Here is a 16,998-nt window from a genome sequence, read left to right on the forward strand (position 1 = left end):
AAAGATAGCTGATCCGCCAATGCTTTGCCTCGAGAAGGGACTCGAGGACGTCGCGTCAGCCTGGGTCGAAGATGAAGCTTCAGCAGGAAAAAAGGCATTAAAAGAATATGGAGAATTGGATGAGGCAATCGAAACCGCTGCATCCTCGAGGTTCGGAAGTGGAGACCTCGAACGAGGAGTCGGTGGTCTAGTCGAAGTAGGGGTAGAGCGAGACTTAGTTGAAGAGGGTCGTTCTTTAGAAGAAGAACTATGTCTGGAAATATGCCTCGATGAAGGCCTCGATCGTCGATGAGATCTATGCCTGGAAGCAGATCTCGAAGATCGAGGAGACTTGGCCTCGGAGACAGAAGCAGCCGATGCTACCAAAGAATGGATAGGACTGGAGGCTGTAGATCGAAGTTCCAGAGGCTTGGTGGAGGAACCTTGATGCAAAGACACTGCTCCTTGTATAGAGAGTGAGGTTTCCTGCTGAGGCACTTGCAGAGATTCTGCTCCTTGCTTCACGTGCTTGGATGCCAGACCAGATACTCGCAGAAACTCTGCTCCCTGCAAAGAGTGTGTAAGTTCAGACTGAGGCAAAGGAAGCGGCTCGACCTCGCAGGAGTCTGCTGAATGCATAGGCTGGATGAGAGGAAGCAGCTTCGGTTCCATATTAATAAGGAACTGATTGAATTGCTTCTCCAATATGGTCTGGAAGGAAGCCGGCGAGGATGGATCCGCATCTGAAACTGAACCACCTGCTATGGCTGGAGGTTCTACTGAGGCAGTGTAAATGTGCTTCGACTTAGAAGTCTTAAGCACTTTAAGCACTACCGCTGGAACTTTCTGCTGAGCTTTCTGACCTGAGGAAACAGGGGAAGATACAGCAGGTGTCGTCGAAGAAAGAGCCGCTGCAAACAACAAAGGTCTGATGAGGCTCGAGGTGGAAGCAGTAGAAGCAGGAGGAGGCTCAGTCGAGGGTAAGGCCGAGGGCGCCTTTGATGTCGAGGGATCGGAGGAAGAATCCATGCCGAACAGCTTCTCCACCAAAAGATGACGACATTTAAGGGCTCGAGGTTGAAGAGGAGCACAGCGCTCGCACGACTTCGGTTGATGTTTCGGCCCAAGGCACTTGAGGCACCGACGGTGTGGGTCCGTAAGGGAAATCGCGCACTGGCTACACTTCTTGAAGCCCATGGCAGGCCGGGACATAGGAAGAAAAATAGCCGCCGCAAGATCTAAGTCCTTGGGCTGCGGCCAAGTGGCCTGCCCCGGCAAACGGACAAAAGAACAAAAAAAAAAAAAAAAAACTAGAAACAAAATAAAGTAAGAACAGTGATTTGTGAAGAAAAAAAAAATACAAACCACGGTTCAGAGAAGGAACAAAGTAACGAAGTAAAATGCAGAGAGTCAAAGATGGACTTCTCGGCTCCGCGGAAAACTGAGAACTGAGGAGACGTGCCCTACGCCGGGCAGGAAGGCACTCGCGCGGTGTGGTCGATTCTAAACTTCTGGTTTCTTCAAGCAGGTCTGCTTGTGAGGCGTCCATATCCGGGCTCCGTCGGTGATGTCACCCATATGTGAAAATAGCTGCCTGCTTGTCCTGGGATAACACTCAATTCTCAATTTCTCAAATACAGCAACATAGCATAATTTTAGTTTCTTGAAATTTTTGTTAAGCAGAAAATTTTGGCAATTTGCTTTCCTATAACAGTTCACTATGGAAGTGAAAACAATACTGAAAGAAAGATTAGTTTCTAAACTGGATAATCTTTTTTCTGTTAATATACACAGGAGTCCATACATTAGGTGATCAATCCATGCTCATGAACCACTTGCAGAAGGGTGTCTATCACATCTTTCAGCTCCTCCTCCTTCATCAGTGAAGTATAGCTCCCTTGTTAGCAATTGAGGTCCACTATAACAGGAGAAAAGAGAAGGAGAGTCACAGGGAACTTCCCCGGAAATTATATTTCTGTTCTGCTCTGTAACTCATAAAAATAATTATTAGCATGAACTTGCAAAATAGGTGTATCAATAAACTAGCAACTAGCACTAAAGAATAAAGCACATCCCACTATGGAATCATGACACCTTGAGACCTTATCATAACTTATTTTATTTCGTTATGTTTTCTTTTATCTTTTTACTGATCTTCTTTATTATAATTAGCACATAGTCTGAAATTGTGTAGTTGAATTTCATAGGGCTAAACAAAAGCCTCAGAATATGGAGCGTTTCTATCCAATTCAGCTTTTAATCGTGATGACTTACATTGCTCCTAATCACGTAACAAACAAGCACGTAACACTCGGTAAGAAAATATTAAAATAACACATATCATGGAAGTAAATGACGAACCAATTGCTGTGGAGGAAAAGACAACATAGGACCTCATAGCATTTTTTTTAAACATTGGTGCCATCTTGTCAGCATCTGAGAAAACCAGCTGGGCACAGTTTTTGCCTGCGGGTTTCTGGTAGATAGATGTGGCCTGCAGCCGTGTCAAAGAGAACTCCCAGATATTTCAGCGATGGCATCAGATGGTTCTACCTGAAGTTGACAATCCACTCCAGGTGCTCCAGCACCCTGCGCTGTTCTTTGGCTAATGAGGGAGCTCTGATCAGCCAGCTGTCCAAAGAAGGGTGAACCTTGAGACCCATCTTTCACAGGTAAGCCACTACCAGCCCAAAAACAGAGTCGAGAAGCAGTAATGCTGGTCCAGAACAGGAAACTGCAAAACGTTGTGGTGGACTAGAAAAATGTGCAAATATACCTCCGTGAGATCCAGAGAAGCAAGAAACTCTCCTGGGTCACTGTAACATAGTAACAGACTGAATGCATGGCCTCCATTCGAAAGTGTGGAGCCTTAAAAGCTGCATTCAAGTGCTGAAAATCCAGAAAAGGCCTCTAATCTTCTGAGCTTTTGGAGTATCTGCCTGAACCCGAAAGTTCAGGTAGCACAGACTCTATAGTTTGAATATCCAGCAAGTGCTGAATGGTGGCTTGAACCTTGAGCACTATGTCCAGGTGACCTGTAGGAGAGTCCACGAACCAATCTGTCAGAGGCCGGGCAAATTCCAGCTTGTAGCCTAACCGAATAATGTTCAAGACCCACTGGCCAGACGTAATGCACATCCAGGCATAAAGAAATGCTGAGAGCCGGCTCCCTATCTGAAGAGGAGCATCCCTCGGCCTGGTGTCATTGTGTCTCTTTGGCAGAGGGTGCAGACCAGGAGGTGGAAGGGTAAGAACGCCTGTAGCCAGTATATCGTCGTTGTGAGCCCAGTGAAAATCACTGTGACGTGGCACTTGCATACAATCGGGATCACCATGAGCCACAAAAATTAGAACAAACAGAACGCCAGGAGGGTCTTTGTCTGCTATCAGACAGGGCGATTGTCCATCACAGAATTCTTAGGGTTGCCCAGACCTTTGCCAAACAAAAACTGCCCCTGAAAAGGCAGTCTAGCCAAAGTAGCCTTACAAGTGGAATCCCTAGCACACTATCTGATCTAAAGAATTCTATGGGCAGAGATAGAGAACGCCGACACCTTTGCCAAAACTCGCATAAAGATCATACAATGCACATCCATATAATCTGTCCCAGCTAAAAGAAGTGGGGAGGGGAAACCACCATTTCATTCTCCAGCGTGCGGTTGAAAGACAGGCACATGTGACAAAAGATGTTGCCAAGGCAGCTTTAATACCTAAAGTAGCTGCATCAAAGAATTTCTTGAGGACCACATCCACACAGCAGTCCTGCATATACTCTAACACTACACCCCCACACTGGGGAGATAGGTGCGTTTAGTTACCTGTGCCACCAAAAAATACCACCCTGGACTGATTCAAAAGCTAACGACAATCCTGTACCAGGGGATACAAGTGTGACATAGCTCTAGCAATTTTCAAAGCATCAGAATGCCAGTAAAGGTAGCAAACTGTAAGCACACACCACAAAGCCAGGAGTAAAAAGTGGATGCAGCCGGTTGAGTGACCAAAGGGAACTCCTGCAAAGGTCCAGCAAAGCCGCAGCCTTAAATAAGCGCAGGACCGTGGGACCATCCCAAGGCTCCAAAACACCCGAGGGATCCACAGATCCAGCACACAGTTCCTGATTTCCCACCCTGGGTAGCGCTGCACCTGCAAACGAGGAGTCAGCAAGTGAGTCATCTACCTCAGGATTCCTACAGATCAGGGTCAGGCAGGGCAAGAACAGCGACAGACTGAGTTGACAACATATCCAAAGGAGCAACACCACTGAGAGACACTGCGGAGTGTGACCAGTCATGCTCCGTGCCTGCCAAGGAACCTGGGGGTGCAGGAAAGAAAGGGGACAGGAAACCCAAAAAGGGGGTGCCCAGGACCCAGCCCCGCCACTATTTAGATCTCCCTGAGCCTGTTAGCAAACCAGAGCCTGGGGTTGGGAAAACTTTACACAAACCTTCTCATGAACACAGCAGAGCTAGGACCCAGGAGTGTAAAGCCAAACCTGAGAGAAAGCAGAATACCTATTATTCAGGTCACCACCAGGGGAGCCAAAGAGAGGAGCAGCAAGGTGCTGACTCAGGTAGAACAGGGCGTGTCTTCCCCCTTGAAAAACCAGCAGTCCTGAACAAGTTGTTAGGAAGGTTGGGGAGGAAGCTTGGGGCTCTCCCTAACGAGGAGCTGCCTGGCTCAAGCGAGGGTAATGCCTGTCTGCCTATGGAAGTGGATGAAGCTGAAGCCACTTCAGAGTTACTAGCAACTGATCAGGAGATGCCCATGTAGTTGCAAAGTGAACTGACTTCTGAGGATTTGTGCAGTGCTCCAGAGCTGATGGAAGTAGGAGTGGCAACTAGCTCTAGCTGAACAACAAGACTGAGTTTTTTTGTTGTTTTTTTTTACTATTGTTGGCTGGGTTATTTTTCTGCTCCCAGTCACATTCATGGACTTCCTGGACTGTGCACTTATCTGAAAAGCTGGGAGTATTATGGGGGAGAAGTTTGCTTCCATCTGGGTGGGAATTTTGAAAAGCAGTTAGTGTTTTTTCTAAGCAAACTTGTAACACTCCTCTTTGCCGAGCCCTGCTTCATTTTAGCATGAAGGCTTTTTTTGTGTGTTTGTGCTAGAAATGTTTGGATGAGAAAGTATATTCTCCAGGAACTGAAGGTGGTTCTCTGAACTGTACTTACCTGAGTTCTGCTAGGAGCAGACTTGGGGGAAAGAAGCTTTATCCCAGGACAAGCAGGCAGCATATTCTTGACTGATGGGTGACGGCACCGACGGAGCCCCGGTGCGGACAATTTTAGAGTGATTGCACTCTAAGAACTTGGAAAGTTCTAGCAGGCCGCACCGCGCACGCGCGTGTGCCTTCCCGCCCGACGGAGGCGCGCGGTCCCCAGTTTCTTAGTTTCCGCGGAGCTAAGAAGTCGCACTTTTCAACGGCTGTTGAAAAGATTTTTTTCCTGACGCCTTCCCGCTCGCGAAATCTGTTAGGAAATTGTATTTCCTTTTTTTCTTTTATTATTTTCTTATTAAAAAAAAAAAATTATTACTTTCTTTTTTCTTTACTTTAGTCGGTTTTGCCCCGGTGGGGCCTGCTGCCACCATCGAGGCCTCGGCCTTCGATTTGGCAGAAGCCGTTTTTACTTTCATGCCCCCCCAGCCAGGGTTTAAGAAGTGCCAGCGGTGTGCACGGCCTATCTCTCTTACGGACCCGCACAACTGGTGCTTACAGTGCTTAGGTCCAGAGCATCAGGCTTCCACCTGCACCCACTGTGCCACTTTGAAAAAACGTACATTAAAAAACCAACAAATCCAACAACGGTTGCTTTTCGGTGCCGATATGTCTGACCCGGCGGCATCGGCCCCAACGCAGTCGGCACCCACTTCGTCAATGCCGCGCGACACCGCGCCGGCGTCGCAACACCCAGGTAAGCCGGCTAAGAAGCCATCCCCGCTGGAGCGTCCTCCGGTCTCGATAGCAACGAGCCCAGTCCTGCCGACCGCAAGGCGCCCGCGGAAGCGCTCCGCCCCAATTGAGGTGAGTCCCTCGACCTCGGGCTCCTCATCCTCGGGGCGTCGAGCGGCACCGCAGGTACCGCAGAAGAAAAAGGCGGTACCGGTGCCTTCTCTGGACGAGCGCATTGCAGCCGTCCTGCAGGTGCAGCTAAAGGAGCAGTTACAACAACTCCTTCCTGCTCTTTTGACACCGAGCCTTCCAGTCCCGGTCCTGTCTGAGCCACCGGAACCGGCAGTGGAGCAGTCTCTTTTGTCTGCATCCACTTTGTCGGTACCGGTCCACTCCGCTTCATTGGTCTCGATGCCAGTCCTCGCATCGGAACCAAGAGCGCAACACCAGGCTGTTCAGACTTCGGCACTCATGCAGCCTGTAACATCTCCCGGTACCGTGTCTATGAGGTCAGGTAAGTCGGCACGCAAATCCCGACACCTGGAACCCTCCACTCCGGAGTCTCGAGACCGTAGCTCCCATATTAGGGACCCTGATCTGTGGGGTGACTCCGAAGAGCCTTTTCTTTCTGAGGGTGAGTGTTCCTCGGATGAGGATGATCCTGCTGCCCCTGATCCATCCTCCAAACAAGATTCTACATCTTTCACTTCCTTCCTGAAAGATATGTGTGAATCTCTATCTATTCCTTTGAAGGCTGAGTCTAAAAAATCCAGAGCCTTCCTTGATGCATTGGATTTTGACCAGCCTCCAAAGGAATTTCTCAAACTACCCCTCCATGATATCTTGAGGGAAACCTTTTATAAAAACCTGGAGACTCCTTTGACCATCCCAGGAGCTCCTCGTAAATTGGATTCTTTATACAAAGTGATTCCTATCCCTGGATTTGATAAGCCGCAGCTTCCACATGAATCCCTTCTTGTGGAATCTACGCTCAGAAAGTCTGCCGGAGCTAGTGTATACGCCTCTGTCCCTCCTGGCAGGGAAGGTAAAGCCATGGATAAGTTTGGTAAACGGTTATACCAGAATGCAATGCTAGCTAACAGATCTGGTAATTATGCTTTCCATTTTTCTTTCTATCTTAAGCATCTTCTTACCACCATGGCTTCCTTTGAAAAGTACCTTCCTGAACGAAATCAACAGGCTTTTCACCACTGCTCATCATCTCTCTTCCAACTCCGTAAGTTTATGGTTCGCTCAATATATGACACATTCGAACTTACTACAAGAGCAACGGCCATGTCTGTGGCTATGCGCCGCCTTGCCTGGCTCAGAGTGTTGGAGCTTGATGTCAACCATCAAGATCGGTTGGCCAATGCACCATGCCTGGGGGATAAACTCTTTGGGGAATCCATGGACTCTACCACCCAAAAGCTCTCCGTCCATGAGACTAGATGGGATACTCTGCTAAAAACAAAAAAGAAGCCTCCACCAGCGCGGCCTTTCAGACAGCAGTCGGCCTATCAACGCCGTTATGTGGCTCGTCCCTTGCCATCAGCTACCCGACAACAACCTAGGCGCCAACGTCAGCAACAACAACAGACCCCTAGGCCATCACAGCAGCAACCTGCGAAGCCACCACCACAGCAAAAGTCCACACAGCCCTTTTGACTTAGTTCTCCAGGGCATAGCCAGTTACCTAACATCTGCCCACCTACCTCAACCTATAGGTGGCCGTCTTACTTCTTTCCTCAGCCGTTGGGAGATCATCACCTCGGATCAATGGGTCCTCAACATCATCCGCCACGGCTACTCTCTCAACTTTCAGACACTTCCTGCCCAAAGTCTGCCAAGAGAGTCTGCTTTGAACACTCTTCAGTCTTCCCTCCTTCTTCAGGAGGTTCAATCCCTCCTCCTTCTGAACGCCATAGAGGAAGTTCCTCTAGATCAAAAGGGGCAGGGATTCTACTCCCGTTACTTTCTAGTCCCCAAAAAAACAGGAGATCTCAGACCCATTTTAGATCTTCACAATCTCAACAAATGCTTGGTCAAAGAAAAATTCAAGATGCTTTCTCTGGCCACTCTCTACCCTCTTCTCAATCAAGGCGACTGGCTATGCTCCCTCGATCTCAAAGAGGCATACACTCACATACCAGTCAATCTGGCCTCCAGACAGTACCTCCGCTTCATGATCAATCATTGTCATTACCAATACAAGGTGCTGCCCTTCGGTCTTGCCTCCTCTCCAAGAGTGTTCACCAAATGTCTGATTGTGGTGGCTGCCTTTCTACGCTCTCACCACCTTCAGGTCTTTCCTTACCTGGACGATTGGTTAATCAAGGCCAATTCATCTCAGACAGTACTCCTGGCCACCAACCAAACCATCCTGTTTCTACAACTTCTGGGGTTCGAGATCAATCTACCCAAATCTCATCTCATCCCCACTCAGAGACTTCAATTCATTGGAGTGGTGCTGGACACAGTCCTCATGAGAGCATTCCTGCCGTCCAACCGTCTCCAAACTCTTCAATCTCTATGTCAGCAGCTCCTTCTGCAAAGTTCCATCTCTGCCAAGCAAATGATGATACTCTTGGGTCACATGGCCTCCACAGTTCATGTCACACCCTTCGCACGTCTTCACCTGCGCACTCCTCAATGGACCCTAGCTACCCAGTGGTCCCAAGCGACGGATCCGTGCTCACGACACATATCTGTGACATCATCTCTTCGTCAGTCTCTACAATGGTGGTTAATATCCTCAAATCTCTCCAGAGGTCTTCTGTTCCATCTACCTCCTCATCAACTTGTCATCACCACCGACGCCTCCCCTTATGCCTGGGGAGCTCATTTGAACGAATTCCAAACTCAAGGTCTTTGGACAGCCCAGGAAATGAAGCATCACATCAATTTCCTGGAACTCAGAGCGATGTTTTATGCCCTCAAGGCCTTCCAACATCTTCTCTTTCCTCAGGTCCTCCTGCTGTGCACAGACAATCAAGTTGCGATGTACTACATCAACAAGCAGGGTGGGACAGGCTCTCGCCTCTTGTGCCAGGAAGCCCAGAAGATTTGGGCTTGGGCCACAGATCACCAACTATTCCTGAAAGCTATCTACATTCAGGGGGAACAGAATTCCTTAGCGGAAAAGCTCAGCAGAATTCTCCAGCCTCACGAGTGGACACTCGATCCTTTAACTCTACAGTCCATCTTCGCTCGATGGGGCACTCCTCAGATAGACCTCTTTGCAGCTCCTCACAATCACCAGCTGCCCCTCTTCTGCTCCAGACTCTACTCTCCTCACCGTCTGGCAGCGGATGCATTTCTCCTGGATTGGTCCAATCTGTTCCTGTATGCTTTCCCTCCGCTACCTCTCATGTTGCGAACCTTGTTCAAGCTCAAGAGGGAACAAGCCACTATGATTCTCATCGCTCCACGGTGGCCCAGGCAACATTGGTTCTCCCTTCTACTTCAACTCAGTTCCAGGGAGCCTATTCTTCTTCCATTGTTTCCTTCTCTACTTACACAGCATCAGGAGACCCTTCTGCATCCCAACCTCCAGTCTCTACACCTGACAGCTTGGTATCTCTCGGGCTGACTTCGAGTGATACTCTGTTGTCTCAGCCCGTTCGTTCTATTCTGGATGCCTCCAGGAAACCTGCCACTCTGCAATGTTACTATCAAAAGTGGACACGATTTTCTTCCTGGTGTCTTCTTCATCATCATAATCCTACGTCCCTGGCAGGGGAGACCTTGTTGGATTACCTTCTTTCTTTGTCTGACTCTGGTCTCAAGTCTACTTCCATCAGAGTCCACCTCAGTGCTATTGCTGCTTTTCATGAACCAGTCCATGGGAAACTTCTCTCAGCTCATCCTTTGGTTTCCAGATTCATGCGGGGTCTTTTCAATGTGAAACCACCTCTTAAGGCTCCTCCTTTAGTCTGGGATCTCTGCCTTAATGAAGCCTCCATTTGAACCTTTGGCTACAGCTCCTTTCAAGTTCCTTACTTGGAAAGTGCTCTTCCTTATTGCTCTTACCTCTGCCAGGAGGGTCAGTGAGCTACATGCACTAGTTGCGGATCCACCTTTTACAGTCTTTCATCATGACAAGGTGGTTCTGCTTACACATCCAAAGTTTCTCCCTAAGGTTGTCTCTGAATTCCATCTCAACCAATCCATTGTTCTGCCTGTCTTCTTTCCGAAACCTCACTCTCATTCTGGAGAACAGGCTCTACATACTTTGGACTGTAAGCGGGCTCTAGCTTACTATTTAGAGCGTACTAAGCCCCACAGATCATCTCCCCAACTCTTTCTATCCTTTGATCCGAATAAATTGGGGCGTCCTGTTTCTAAACGTACGTTGTCTAATTGGCTGGCAGCATGCATTTCATTCTGTTATGCTCAGATTGGACTATCACTGGAAGGTTCTGTCACGGCCCATAAAGTTCAAGCTATGGCAGCATCTGTAGCTTTCCTCCGTTCCACTCCTATTGAGGAAATCTGCAAGGCTGCTACTTGGTCCTCAGTTCATACTTTTACATCTCATTATTGTCTGGATGCATTCTCCAGACGGGATGGACACTTCGGCCAATCTGTTTTGCAAAATTTGTTTTCTTAATGGCCAACCTTCCCTCCATCCCTCTTTTTGTTAGCTTGGAGGTCACCCATCAGTCAAGAATATGCTGCCTGCTTGTCCTGGGATAAAGCACAGTTACTTACCGTAACAGGTGTTATCCAGGGACAGCAGGCAGATATTCTTGCGTCCCACCCACCTCCCCGGGTTGGCTTATCCTAACTGGGGACCGCGCGCCTCCGTCGGGCTTCGGGAAGGCACTCGCGCGTGCGCGGTGCGGCCTGCTAGAACTTTCCAAGTTCTTAGAGTGCAATCACTCTAAAATTGTCCGTACCGGGGCTCCGTCGGTGCCGTCACCCATCAGTCAAGAATATCTGCCTGCTGTCCCTGGATAACACCTGTTACGGTAAGTAACTGTGCTTTTTTGACAAGCAGCTCTGTGAAAGAGGGAATCACAGGGAGAATTGTTTCCATTAGGAAGTGAAAATCCTGAGTGTAGCCAGTTTTCTGCTGGCCATTTCATTTTTGTTATATGCATGTTTTTGTAGTTTGTTGGGAGATTGAGACATTCTTAACTGTATTTTGAATAATAAATGTTCTTTTGTTACCATCCTGGAACTGTCTTGGTGGATTCTAGTATAGTTCCTTTAAATCCTGCAGGGTGACTCCTTTCTGAGTCACACACTAGTGTAATTTTGGACTGTGGCTACTGGAGGCACTGCAGAATCCTGTTCCAATGCTCTGGTGCTGGCTTCACAGATTTGGTATCAGGAGTGGGATACAGCACCTCCTGCAAGTGGAACTGTGGAACTGAAAAGGAAAAAAATAAGCGGGGGGGGGGGGGGGTGAGGTTTGGACTTTATTTTTGGCCTTGTTTCTGGATACATAGCTGAACCTTTTTTTTAATTTTCTATTGATTGCCTATTTGATCCTGTGTAAATTGACTGATCTTGTGACTTATCCGGGGAACCGGAAGGAGGACTTATCGATAAGGAGCAGCATTCCAGTACGGGTGATGTATCAAGCACGAGCCCTGTTCCAGTCCTGAGGGTGGATTGAGCCGAAGCCAGTTCCAGAACTGTGACAGCATAGGTGGTGCACCCAAACAGCACACAGCTGAAGACTCACCAGTACGTCGGGTAAGAGTACCTGGGTAGCGGCTGGTGAGGATAAAGTGGTGCTGGTTGGGGAGGTCTGGAGTCTGGGAAGGTTACCAAAGGGCGGGACACTCTCTTTATACAGCCACACTTGGGTTGTTTTTCTTTTTTGTTTGCTTTCCAGGACTTCTCTATGGAGCAAGCCCAGATGTTAGCAACTCTGGCCAGCGAGCGCCAGAGACAGTGTGATGAGCTAAGGGGAATCCTGAAGAACAGTGAAGAACGTTGACAAGCCAGCCAGGATACAATGATGCGACAGCATGGAGAACTGATGGCATCCATGCAGGAGCAAGCTAAAGTGTTCATGCAGATTTTACAATGGACTGCCACACAACCTATGGGACAAATCGCTACCGAGTATAACATCTCCAGCTCTGGTAGGACCAAACACACTTACTCACTTGAACTTTCCACTCTACGTCAAAATAATAGAAGGACTAGTTGCCAAATTCCTCTCCAATTACCTAGAAAACCATAACATACTCCATCCCACACAATCCGGCTTCAGAAACAACTTCAGCACGGAAACACTACTAGGATCTCTCTTGGACACAGCCAGACAACATCTCAGCACAGGAAAAAAAATGATGCTCATACAACTAGACCTTACCGCTGCATTCGATTTGGTGGACCATAACATTCTACTACAAATCCTGGATACAATAGGTATCACAGATAAAGTATACACATGGTTTGAAGGATTCCTTAAATCAAAAACCTATAGAGTAAAATCAGACAAACAAAAATCTGAACCTTGGTCAAACCCCTGCGGAGTTTCCCAAGGATCCCCTCTATCCCTGACTCTCTTCAATTTCTATACAGCCTCCCACAGCTCTCACCTGGACAAACAAGGCATAATCTCCTACAGCTATGCCGATGACATTACCATTCTCATACCCTTCGATCAACCTGAACTCTCCATGACGAACACAATATACCAAACACTAAAATCAATAGCAACCTGGATGAAAGATTACAAACTGAAATTGAACCCAGATAAAATGAAATTCATCCTCCTAGAAAACAACAAAATACCAACCATAACCAACATTGAAATCAACGCAATCAACTACCCCATACAAACCACCCTAAAACTGCTAGGAATAACTATCGACAGATGCTGCACCATACAACCGCAAATCAATAAAACTATACAAAAGTCATTCTTAATCATGAGAAACTTAAGACAAGTTTGGAAATTCTTCGAGAAAACTCAATTTCAGCTCATAGTTCAGTCCTAGGCCTACTTGACTACTGTAATATCCTCTACCTCCCATGCCCTACAACCATAACAAAACAACTACAAACTATCCAAAACACATACATAAACATAAGAACATAAGCAATGCCTCTGCTGGGTCAGACCTGAGGTCCATCGTGCCCAGCAGTCTGCTCTCGCGGCGGCCCAACAGGTCCAGGACCTGTTCAGTAATCCTCTATCTATACCCCTCTATCCCCTTTTCCAGTAGGTAATTATCCAATCTTTTCTTAAACCCCATTACCGTACTCTGCCCTATTACATCCTCCGGAAGCGCATTCCAGGTGTCCACCACACGTTGGGTAAAGAAGAACTTCCTAGCATTCGTTTTGAATCTGTCCCCTTTCAACTTTTCCGAGTGCCCTCTTGTTCTTTTATTTTTTGAAAGTTTGAAGAATCTGTCTCTCTCCACCCTCTCTATGCCCTTCATGATCTTGTAAGTCTCTATCATATCCCCTCTAAGTCTCCTCTTCTCCAGTGAAAAGAGACCCAATTTCTCCAATCTCTCAGCGTATGAAAGGTTTTCCATACCTTTTATCAGACGTGTCGCTCTCCTCTTGACCCTTTCGAGTAACGCCATATCCTTCTTAAGATACGGCGACCAAAATTGGACGCAGTACTCCAGATGTGGACGCACCATCGCCCGATACAACGGCAGAATAACTTCTTTCGTTCTGGTCGCAATGCCCTTCTTGATTATACCAAGCATTCTATTCGCTCTCTTAGCGGCCGCTGCGCACTGTGCCATCGGCTTCATTGTCATGTCCACCATTACCCCCAAGTCCCTTTCCTGTGTACTCTCATTCAATAATATCCCTCCCATCGTATAGTTGTACCTCAAGTTTCTGCTTCCCATATGTAATACTTTGCATTTCTCAACTTTGAACTTCATCTGCCACCTCGTCGCCCATTCCCCTAGCTTGTTCAAGTCCCTTTGCAATTCTTCGCAGTCCTCTATAGTCCGAGCACCACTAAATAGTTTGGTGTCGTCTGCAAATTTTATTATCTCACACTTTGTCCCTGTTTCTAGATCATTTATGAATATATTAAATAGCAGCGGCCCAAGCACCAAGCCCAGCGGTACACCACTCGTGACCTTCCTCCATTCAGAGTAGTGGCCTTTCACTCCTACCCTTTGCTTTCTACCTTCCAACCAGTTTCTGATCCATCTATGTACATCTCCTAACACCCCATGGTTCTTCAGTTTCCGGAGTAGACGTTCATGGGGCACCTTATCAATGGCTTTTTGGAAATCTAGATATATGATGTCTATGGGGTCTCCTCTGTCCATTTGTTTGTTAACTCCCTCGAAGAAGTGCAATAAGTTCGTTAGGCACGATCTCCCCTTGCAGAAACCATGTTGGCTGGTTATCAGAAGTTTGTTCCTTTCGAAATGTTCATCGATGTTTTCTTTTATCAGAGCTTCCGCCATTTTTCCCGGAACCGAGGTCAGACTCACTGGTCTGTAGTTTCCAGGGTCACCTCTTGATCCCTTTTTAAAGATGGGCGTAACGTTGGCTATCTTCCAATCCTCCGGGATCACTCCTGTTTTTAGGGATAGGTTGCAAATTTGCTGTAGTAGTTCCGCTATCTCCTCCTTTAATTCCTTCAGAACCCTTGGATATATTCCGTCCGGACCTGGGGATTTGTCAGTTTTTAGTTTTTCTATCTGCCTGCGTACGTCTTCAAGGCTCACTTCTATGGATGTTAATTTTTCTGCTTGACTTCCATGAAAGAATTGCTCAGGTTCCAGTATGTTTGATGTGTCCTCATTTGTAAATACAGATGAAAAGAACATGTTAAGCCTTTCTGCCACTTCTTTCTCCTCCTTCACCACTCCCTTCCTGTCTCCGTCGTCCAGTGGTCCTACCTCCTCCCTAGCCGGCTCCTTCCCTTTAACATATTTAAAGAACGGTTTGAAGTTTTGTGCTTCCCTGGCTAGCCTCTCTTCGTATTCTCTTTTGGCTTTTCGAACCACACGGTGACATTCTTTTTGATTTTTCCTGTGCTCTTTTCCAGTTCCCCTCAGTTTTATCCTTTTTCCACTTCCCGAATGAATTTTTCTTATTGCCTATTGCTTCCTTCACTATTTTGGTTATCCACGCCGGGTCTTTTGTTCGACTCTTTGTGCACCCCTTTCTGAACCTGGGGATATATATATTTTGCGCCTCGCTCACCATGCCCTTGAAAAAAGACCAGGCATGTTGTACTGTTTGCCATTTTTTGGAAGTGTTCCTAAGTTTCTTTCTTACCATTTCCCTCATTGCCTCGTAGTTTCCTTTCCTGAAGTTAAAAGTTGTCGCTATGGTTCTCTTCCCTTTTGGTATTCCTACCTCAACCTTGAACTTGATCATATTATGATCACTGTTTCCCAACGGTCCCACTACTTCTACTTCCTTTGCAGGTTCCCTTAACCCATTTAGGATTAGATCCAGTGGCATTTCCTCTCGTCAGTTCTCTAACAAGCTGCTCCATGAAGCAATCCCGTGTAGCTTCCAGGAATTCTGTCTCTCTAGCGCATTTTGAACTTCCAAGACTCCAGTCTATCCCAGGGTAGTTGAAGTCTCCCATAATAACTGTGTTACCGCTTTTGCATTCTCGCTTCATCTCGGCTTTCATTTCTTCATCGATATCTCCGGTTTGTCCAGGTGGACGATAGTATAGGCCTATCTTTATTTCAGGCCCTTTCCTTCCTGGTATTTTAACCCATAGCGATTCTAGCTTGTTGGCCGTCTCTGCTGTGTCCATTTTTGTCGATCGTATGCTTTCTTTTATGTATAGGGCTACTCCACCTCCCTTCTGTCCTGATCTGTCCTGGCGATAGAGCTTGTACCCCGACAGTGCTGTATCCCATTTGTTTTCCTTATTCCACCATGTTTCAGAGATTCCAATGATGTCTATGTCTTCTGCATTGGCCATGGCTTCTAGTTCCCCCATTTTGTTTCTCAGGCTCCTTGCATTGGTATATATGCAATTTAGATCCTGGTATTTTGTTGTCTTCATTTCCATTTCCTGTGCTTCGGTCTTTATTTTCTTCTCTTTTGCTACAATCTTTCTAACCTCCTCTTGCAATTTGTCCCTTGCTTCTTCCCGGCCTTTTTTCCCCTCAGTATTTTCACGGGATACCTTCTTCCGAATCGTCGATGCTTGGTCGACTATCGGCTTTCCCCTTCTTGTTAGTTTAAAGCCTGTTCTATTACTCTCCTGACGTTGTTTTCTAGAAGTCTAGTTCCTGCCGTGCTCAGGTGCAGTCCATCTCTCCTGTAGAGCTTGCTCTTGCCCCAGAACGTTGTCCAGTTCCTCACGAAGTGGAATCCTTCTTCCTCACACCATTTCCTCATCCACGCATTTATTGATTGTAGTTCTTCCTGCCTTTTCACATCTGCCCTCCGTACTGGTAGGATCTCTGAAAATGCTATCTTCTGGTTCCTCATCTTCAGCTTCCTTCCCAGAATCTTGAACTGGGACTCATCTTGAACTTGCACTAAGACTCATCTACTCATTAAAGAAACATGATCACATTACAGAAGCATATCTCCAATCGCACTGGCTTCCGATCCCAGCAAGACTACAATTTAAATTCTACTGCCTACTATTTAAGACTTTATACGGAGACAGTCCAAACTACCTGAATAACTGCCTCATCCACAACACCGCAACCAAACATAGGAAAACTCACACCCCATTCTCATACCCAATTAAGGAGGTCAAACGGAAAAAACTATATGATGTCCTCCTGGCCACTCAAGCAGCCAAACTAGACAACCAAATCGCCAATCTACTGACGGCATCCCTCGACTATAAGACTTTTAGAAAAGAAATAAAGACCATACTCTTCAAGAAAACACTGAAAAAAGAAATAATACCGCAAGTCTCAAACTCCACCTCTCACTAAAGCCAACTACCCCAAACAAATAACCTTATCCATTTCTTACTCTCTTTGAAAATGACCAATTTTTTTTGTAAGTTCTTGTTGTAATACATCTTGGATAATTCTTTTGTAATCCGCCATGAACTGCAAGGTAATGGCGGAATAGAAATCCCTAATGTAATGTAATAGCGTCCGGAGATGCCCCTGATGACTTTCTCAGTTCTTTTGAGCGAATTGCTGTGGCTGCAGGTTGGCCCCAGGAGCAATGGG

General features: G+C 46.9%; 1 protein-coding gene across 2 annotated transcripts in view; it reads right to left on the reverse strand.

Annotated features, from left to right (window-relative positions):
- Window positions 1–16,998, reverse strand: part of LOC117359188 (proliferation marker protein Ki-67-like) — a 244,544-nt gene that overhangs the window by 41,854 nt on the left and 185,692 nt on the right. The gene's annotated exons all lie outside the window — the stretch shown is intronic.

This window comes from Geotrypetes seraphini, chromosome 4 (assembly GCF_902459505.1).
Source record: "Geotrypetes seraphini chromosome 4, aGeoSer1.1, whole genome shotgun sequence".
NCBI classification, from domain to species: domain Eukaryota; kingdom Metazoa; phylum Chordata; class Amphibia; order Gymnophiona; family Dermophiidae; genus Geotrypetes; species Geotrypetes seraphini.